This window comes from Hemiscyllium ocellatum, chromosome 18, assembly GCF_020745735.1.
Source record: "Hemiscyllium ocellatum isolate sHemOce1 chromosome 18, sHemOce1.pat.X.cur, whole genome shotgun sequence".
NCBI lineage: Eukaryota > Metazoa > Chordata > Chondrichthyes > Orectolobiformes > Hemiscylliidae > Hemiscyllium > Hemiscyllium ocellatum.
In genome coordinates, this window is record NC_083418.1 from 15,159,803 (window position 1) to 15,167,667 (window position 7,865).

Consider the following 7,865-nt stretch of genomic DNA (forward strand, 5'->3'; position numbering starts at 1 on the left):
TTCACCAGATTGACATCTCCATTTTGGTTATGCCTGACACTGTTTCTAGTACATCTCCCTGCATTCTTCTTTGAACCATGTTCCCGAAATTAACAGTAAGGTTAGAGTGGAGGATACGATAAATACATTATTACCACTTTGCAGATATTGATTTAAAACAGACGCAGATGGATTTTGGTCAGTTCTATGAAAATAATTTTATTAATCAGATCAGGTCAATTGGAATAATATCCAAAGTACACTTATCTGCACTCAAGAAAGAACCTGTGTCGCACTGTTGGATAAAATGTTTATATTGCTGGATTTATGACAGACACAATCAACACATTAAGCCAATTACTTCAATTTTGACTTCAGAACAGAGGCTCAAAAGTTTCAGTGCAGAGGAATCTGGAGGTCAGTTCAGAAGAGAGAACAGTTTTTCTAGCAAGTGAACCATGTTACTTCAGGGAAACAAGTCACTTCAGAAGTGGTTTCTAGTTTATACAGCTTGCAAGCCAAGATGTTCCGGATAGAAATCCTTAACTTGTTAGAACTGACAAAATTTAGGCCATTAGAATGGAGAGAGGTTCATGCCAGTGGACTCAAAGGAATTGTATAAAATAAAAGTCTGAATAATCCAAGGGAAACAAATTAGAAAGCATTATTATAAAGATTTTAAAGTTGAAAGAGTAACAATATTTTTCTGGGATTCAGTCTCTGCAACAGATACTGGAAAAGCTTGTTTTGATGTTATGTAAGGTTTTACATAAACATATACAGCTTTGTTTCTTCTTTTGTGTATTATCAGCAAACTTAGCACTTATTATGTTGAGACACGAAGATACAAACTATGATTAATAGCAATTCTGCAGCTGATAATGGAGCTGCACGGATGCCCAAACTGTTACACCTGTTGTGACAGGATGACATTGACGTTTAAGGAGCACATTTCAAACTGTCAATCTTTTTTGCCTTCAACAGGTATAATATTAGTCCCATGACTTTACATCAAACAGAGAATGAGTGCAATATTCAAGTGCTGATACTCGAAATTCAGAGAAATTGTCAGCATATGCCCAGGAACATCATTATATCATGTACGAATAACCTGACAGTGAGACAAAACAAGATGACAAATCAAAATGCAATGAGAAACACTGATTAACCCCATTGCAACTAAAATATATTCTGAAAATATACAGCAGGCTCCAGTAAAGATCACAACTACAGCTGGATGGATACGCAAAACATTGATTCACTTCAAAGACGTGCAAATTCATTGCCGTGTTGATACATATAGGTTCAAAGCTTCACTCATGGGTCAAAATCTTGGAATTCCCTCCCTTATGGCATTGTGGGTCAAACCACAGCAGGTGGACTGCAAAGGTTCAACAAGGCAGTTCACCACCACCTTCTCAAGGCAACTAGGAACTGGCAACAAATGTTGGCCAGCCAGTGACACCCACATCTCATCAATGAATAAGTTTAAAAATAAGCCTGAGGATGCCAGAAATCTGAAACAAAAACAGAAATTGCTGGAGAAACACAGGTTTGGGGGCAGCACGGTGGCTCAATAGTTAGTACTGCTGCCTCATAGCGCTAGGGACCCAGGTTCGATACATGCCTCGGATGGCTGTCTGTGTGGAGTTTGCACGTTCTCCTCATGTCTGCGTGGGTTTCCTCTGGGTGCTCCAGTTTCTTCCCACAATCCAAAGATGTGCAGGTCAGGTGAATTGGTCGTGTTAAATTGCCCATTGTGTTAGGTGCAATCATCGGGGTTAACTGTAGGGTGGGGGAATGGGTCTGGGTGGGTTAATCTTCGGAGGGTCAATGTGGACTTGTTGAGCCGAAGGGCCTGTTTCCATACTGTACAGAATCTAAGGTCTAGCAGCAGCTGTGGGAATGGAGTCAACATTTCAGATCCCATGACCCTTCTGGTTCAGTTCTAAAGGTGATCAATGGACCCAAATCATTGGCTCTACTTTCTCTCCACAGATATTGTTAGACCTTGAGTTTCTCCAACAATGTTTTTGTTTTAAATATAAAGATACTTTATTCTGTTATATAAATACTGATTTTTTAAAAAATAAGTCTTTGCTTAGAACGAGTGAGGGCTGTTGCAATATGACAGGCACCTTTAAGTAAATATAACTTTAAATATATAACATGTGTTCTCTTTAGTAATAGGAATCAAATGTTTGTTCTCAATGAACATTACTGATTTATATACACATAATATCAAATAAAACCACTATTATTTCACTAATACCTGTGAGCTTAAGACTTGTTTGGGTTTTTTTCCATTGAGCACAGTAGTGATGGTGGTGGCTACCCTCTGTGTGAAGATAGATTGGGCCACGTTACAATGGTTCACACTGTGACTGGGTGAATGTCTCTATATCAACCTCTCACATTCTGCATCCAGGCAATTCAAGGGAGATGCTCGTACATCTATATTTATCTTAACACGAGGTTGTAGACCAATGGGCCCGTCCCTGAGGGGAGAGGGGAGAGAACATCAGCTGCTCCCTCCACCAGGCCCCGGGCCCCTGGCGCTGACAGCCAGCTCTACTCCACCATTCTCACTCACAAATCCTCAATATTTCACTTAAATTCTTCATACATTCAGCCATCAACCGACTCACTCACATTCACTTTTAGTTTCCAGAAAGTTCCTCAGCTTCACGCATGCGCCCATTAAGCGGATGTCCTCGTGCGCTTCACCTCGCGGTGGATGACTGCGCACGCGCTGTGTGAACCATTTGGGCGGGGTTTGAGTGTATCTCTTGTCCTCTGGTTGACACTGTCCCCGTGTCTCTGGTACAACATCGGAAGTGTTTGAATGCACATCGAAGTGGCCACCTGTTGAGGGGTGCAGTGTCGGGCTTGGGGGGAGGTTTTGTGTACTAGCTTGAGCGTATACTCATGCTGTTGTCGAGGTTTCTCCCTGAGCCATAAACCATTCTGTTTTACAAATATATTGCTGCGTGTTTATCCATTGCATATGTTACTTGCTCAAAGAACTGCCAAGCTACCAACATATCCAGACTGCCTGGAGAATAGCTGTCTTAAAGATACCTTGATCAATGACCTATAAAATAGAAACCCTAACAAGAAGACAGAGGAAGATACAAAGAGAAGATTCGACAGCTGGCTGGTTTTGAAATTTGAATTTCTTTGGTAAATCTTAATTGGAGGATTTTATTGGATCAGTATTGTAGAAGGGAAAATAAAAGATAGGTTAGACAAAAGGAGTTGTAAATAGTTGTTGGTTAATATTCTATGTTAGACTTAAAGAATAAAGTTAATTTTTACTTTAAATAATGACCTTTGGGATAGTCCTTGGCCTCTCGAATTTTAACATATTGCAGCACGAGTTAAATCATTCCTATATTGCTGGTTTAAATTAACATAGGGGTTTTACCTCATACCGTAACAAACTTGTGGAAAGATCCAACCAGGTCAACCCAGCCCTCCAGGCTAAAGCACTTACTCAGACCTCATAAGAAAGCACAGAAGAAGCAGTGTGTGTTTGTGATAGAAACTGGTTTCCCTGACAGTTGCACTGGAAATTGAGGGTATAACCCATTCCTGATTAAAGGTTAAGCTAGGAAGCAAACTAATAGGTGCACTATGAGTAAAATCTTTTTAAAATCCTGTTCGACAAGGGGAGAAACATCAAATTAATTATACAAAAAACAGGCAGAGAAGGCTGGAAGTAAAAGAACACTTATAGTTCACAAATGTTGCCACAGTCAGCAGAAATCTCAAGGTATGGATGCTGTGGGAAAATGAAAGAATATAGAAGTGCTTGTTATGGACCAGGCCAGACCCCCTCAAAACATTTTAAGAAAGTGGCTCAGACCCTAACTTTGCTAGTTGGTTTAAGCAGGTGGATATTCCAGGAGAGATACAGTTGGTCAAACCACGTAGTTTTAAATGAAACGATTTATTTACAAGATTACCAAATGAAACACAAAAAAGAACACAATACCTGATAAAGGGCTTTTGCCCAAAACATCAATTTTCCTGCTCCTCGGATGCTGCCTGACCTGCTGTGCTTTCCCAGCACCCCTCTGATCTAAACTCTGGTTTCCAGCATCTGCAGCCCTCACTTTTGCCTAGAATACTGAATAACTTAACCAATCCAAAAGCCCAACATATCAACGTGATGCTGTTCTAATACTTGCAACAATCCCCATAAACACCCCTTGGCGCAAAAGATAAAATCATACACAGTGTTACAGGAGAGATGTCAGACAGAAAGTACCAGCATGGATCTGCTTCTTTGGGACCAGCAGCATCACTACTGTGCTAAAAATAAACCAAACCAGAGAAAAGCTGAGCTGGGAGAACTGGCCACTCCCATTTCATTGTACAGTGTTTTTTAAAACTTGAAAGCCTTTTGCCTTAAACAATATCTGTTAGCTATAATCAAATTGGCCCTAAAACCTCTCCAAGCCCAGACTTTTTGGAGTCTGTGTCTTTTACGATGACCTGAAGACAAACCCCATAACCTTGTTAAAGGAGCAGTATCGTCACATACTTTAAACAGAGAATGTTCAAAACAAAATTAAGGTGGCTAAAGAAACACACTTTGTAATCTAAAGCAGAAGGTGTTTGACATTATGCTAAAAGTGGAGAATCAATGATTTAAACTGCAAATCTAGTGAGAAGAATTTATTCATGTAATAGACACAAGACTTTACTTGGAGAAGTCTTGGAAAAGAACTGCAGTTTGGTTCTGAGAGCTGGGAAATCTCCATTTATTTTCCTGCAATAGGCAGGAATCCTCTATTTTGATTGAAACATGGAGAAAACCCTAGTAGTTTTGAAACTTAGTTATGAAACATTGGTATGCTACAGAAATAAATGCTTTCAAGGAAAATATAAAGTACATTGTTATTATACTGCAGAGTTTAAAAGCTTCAAAAGGAAAATGAAACAGCATTGCTACTTGCAAGGTAAAAGTTTTCAAGGGAAAGGTTTTACAGCAATATTGAGAAGCTGCAGAATTTAAATACTTTACAGTAAGAAAAATAAATATTCACATTAGAAAGATATAGATGGAGAAACATCAGAGATGGGCCAAAAAGAACACAAGATTGAGTATCTTGTATAAAAAAAATTAAGATACAATACTGCTGCAAACATCAATACTAAACCACAAGCTGAACAATACACAGATGTATTTAATAGTGCCTTTAACTAACGACAGTATAAATCATCAAAACATAAAATAACACACAATTACTTTTGAAGCTTTTCTAGCTTTTTACAATTACTTTACTCCAAAACAGACTAAATTTGTGAAACTGTAACATTTAAAGGAAGAGTTCAACATCAAACTGAATTCATAGATAATTTAAATAATTATCTTTACAGATTAGTGGAAATCTGTAGCTGTTGGGCTTTGAAAGGCTCAATATTATGGCAGAAAGACATCTTCTGTATGCATTGAAATGAATGTCAATGTATTGTTTGACTTCTAATTACTTGTTGCACCTACAAACTTTTGGTCACTCATGGACAAGGATACCCAGATCCCTTTGGACACTTCCCAATCTCTCACCACTTACAAAAAATTGACCTTTTTTTACACAAAAATGGAAACGTTTCATGCTTATTCATATTGTATTCCATTTGGTATGCTTTTGCCATTGACTTAGCATCTCTAAATCTTGAAGCCACCTTTGTCACAATTTAGTTCCCACACAATTTGGTGTTATCTGCAAATCTGGAAAAAGTACAATACCACATCTAAATCTTTATCGTAGATTGGAACAGCTGAATCTAGCACTGACCATAGTTTTAAGATTTAAGGTAAAAGGTAGAAAGATAACAAAGGAGTTGAGAAGATTTTAAGCTCACTGCCTGAATGGGTAGTTGAGTCAAGAACTCTCGGGATATTTAAGCAGTATTTAGATATTCACTTATGCTTCATAGACTCCAGTTCTTTGGACCAATAGCTGGGAAATGGGATTAATGTAGTTAGATTTTTGTTGAGTGACCAACCAATAACAGCTTGGCATCCTGAGAAAGATTCCTAAAATTCCTCACAAGTTTAAGGTATCTCAATACTGAAAACAGCATCACATTAAAGAAGGATATTAAACCCTTATGTCTACATATTCTGAGTTGTCTTGCATCTTTTAATGAATCAAATTCAGAAGCAACAGAGGAAAATGACTGAAACAGTTGCATCACTTCCCTGGCGAACAAAAACAACTCAGCCGTGTTTCTGCATGTTACTGAATCCAAATGCAATAGGTTCATCAAAATGTACATTGATGTAACACAACTCAACAATGTTATGGTGACAGAAATTTGGCTCTTGGCTCCAAGAGATGGATGCCTAGACTGTGGAGTAGACAGTAACCAGGAGCATAGATTTAAGACCAGCGTGAGAAGAATAAATGGGAAGTTGATAATTTTTTAAAACTCACTGATTGAATGGGGAACTGAGTCAGAAACTCACAGGATATGTAAGTAGTATTACACATTCAGTTGTGTTGACACAGACTCCATCACTGTGGGCTAAAAGCTGGGAAATGGAATTAGTCTAGTTAGATTTTTATTGACTGGCATGACAGGTTGGGCTGAATGGCCTCTATCGGTGGTGTCAAGGTCTATGAGTCTAATGAATCTTCAATTTAGAATTGAAAAGTAATAATGATGACCATGACCGTAAAGCCCCATCTGAAACATTCACGTTCTTTAGCAAAGGAGGTCTGTTGTTTTATTTTACCTGGCCTACATGTCACCACCAGATCCACAGCATGTGGTTGATGCATAATTACTCACTGAAATGATCCTATATCAACTAGTTTCAGGGGCAGTTAAGGATGGGCAACAAGACACTTTAGATTTTTTAAAAAACCTAGGAGAGGAGGAACAGTCATTCTTTATGAGGAAGGAACTTTACAAATGAGATTGATGGCAAATATTCCAAGTGGACTGCTAAGTCAATTTATAAGAACTGTCATAGTTTATTTGCCATTTAATGTTTAATTCAGAATTTATAGTTGATCAGAATATTCCTATTGATTAACATTTAATGGATATTAATTCTGGGTTTACAAGCAATTACATAAGATAATATTTAGCATTAGTTTTATTTAATTCTTATAACAAATTATAACAAATCCTTTCAGCCAAACATTATACTTTTCATGGTGTGCACATGTTTATTCATGTGTAGTCACTCTTGTGCAACTTGCATGGGGTCTATTGCTACTCGGTCTCAAAAAGCATCATTATCTCAATATTATAATTTATACAGCCTGACAACAAGGTTATGTTACTTACTTTTCGTTTAGGTAATTGGAAAAGATCAAATAGATTTGTTCTTTGAGATCCATAAGTCACAAGGCTTACTAAATTCCTGTTGTTGCTTCTCTTTAAATGCTGTGTGCATGCATAGCCATGTTACTAGGCATTAGCCATGTTGCCTTGTACAAACTAGTTGTGCACAACAGCAACATTTCAAAGGGAACATGGTTTGTCATGCTATGACAGAGAAACAATCCAACCTTCATGCCCCATTATGGAATATTACAAATTTCTGATCCAGGTTAACTTTCTAAATAACAGGTAGGTTCTCTTCTTGCATACCTTCAGACTCAGCTTGTATCTGATTAAAAAAAAATCAAAGCTAGCATTTGAAGGGAATTTCTTAACATCTATGTGAGAAGATTGGAAAAAAATTGAAAAATTCCAGCCAAGTGTGTAATACCTGATACATATTTGTAAATGTAAGGCATCACAACATTTTGAGCTGACAAATTATTTTGCAGTTAACATGCACATGACTGAAATGAATAAACCATAAATTCTCACCTGGCAAAAAATTTGTTGCATCTTAATAGAAGAACAAACATAGA

At 37.7% G+C, this 7,865-nt stretch overlaps 1 protein-coding gene across 2 annotated transcripts in view; it reads right to left on the reverse strand.

The window, feature by feature from the left end:
- LOC132824139 (astacin-like metalloendopeptidase) overlaps positions 1–2,693 on the reverse strand; it is a 216,405-nt gene extending 213,712 nt beyond the window's left edge. For both annotated transcript variants that reach the window (XM_060838392.1, XM_060838391.1), the window contains exon 1: positions 2,632–2,693. The gene's annotated coding sequence lies outside the window, so the exon portion shown is untranslated. The remainder of the gene's footprint in view (positions 1–2,631) is intronic.
- Between the last annotated feature and the right edge of the window lie 5,172 nt (positions 2,694–7,865).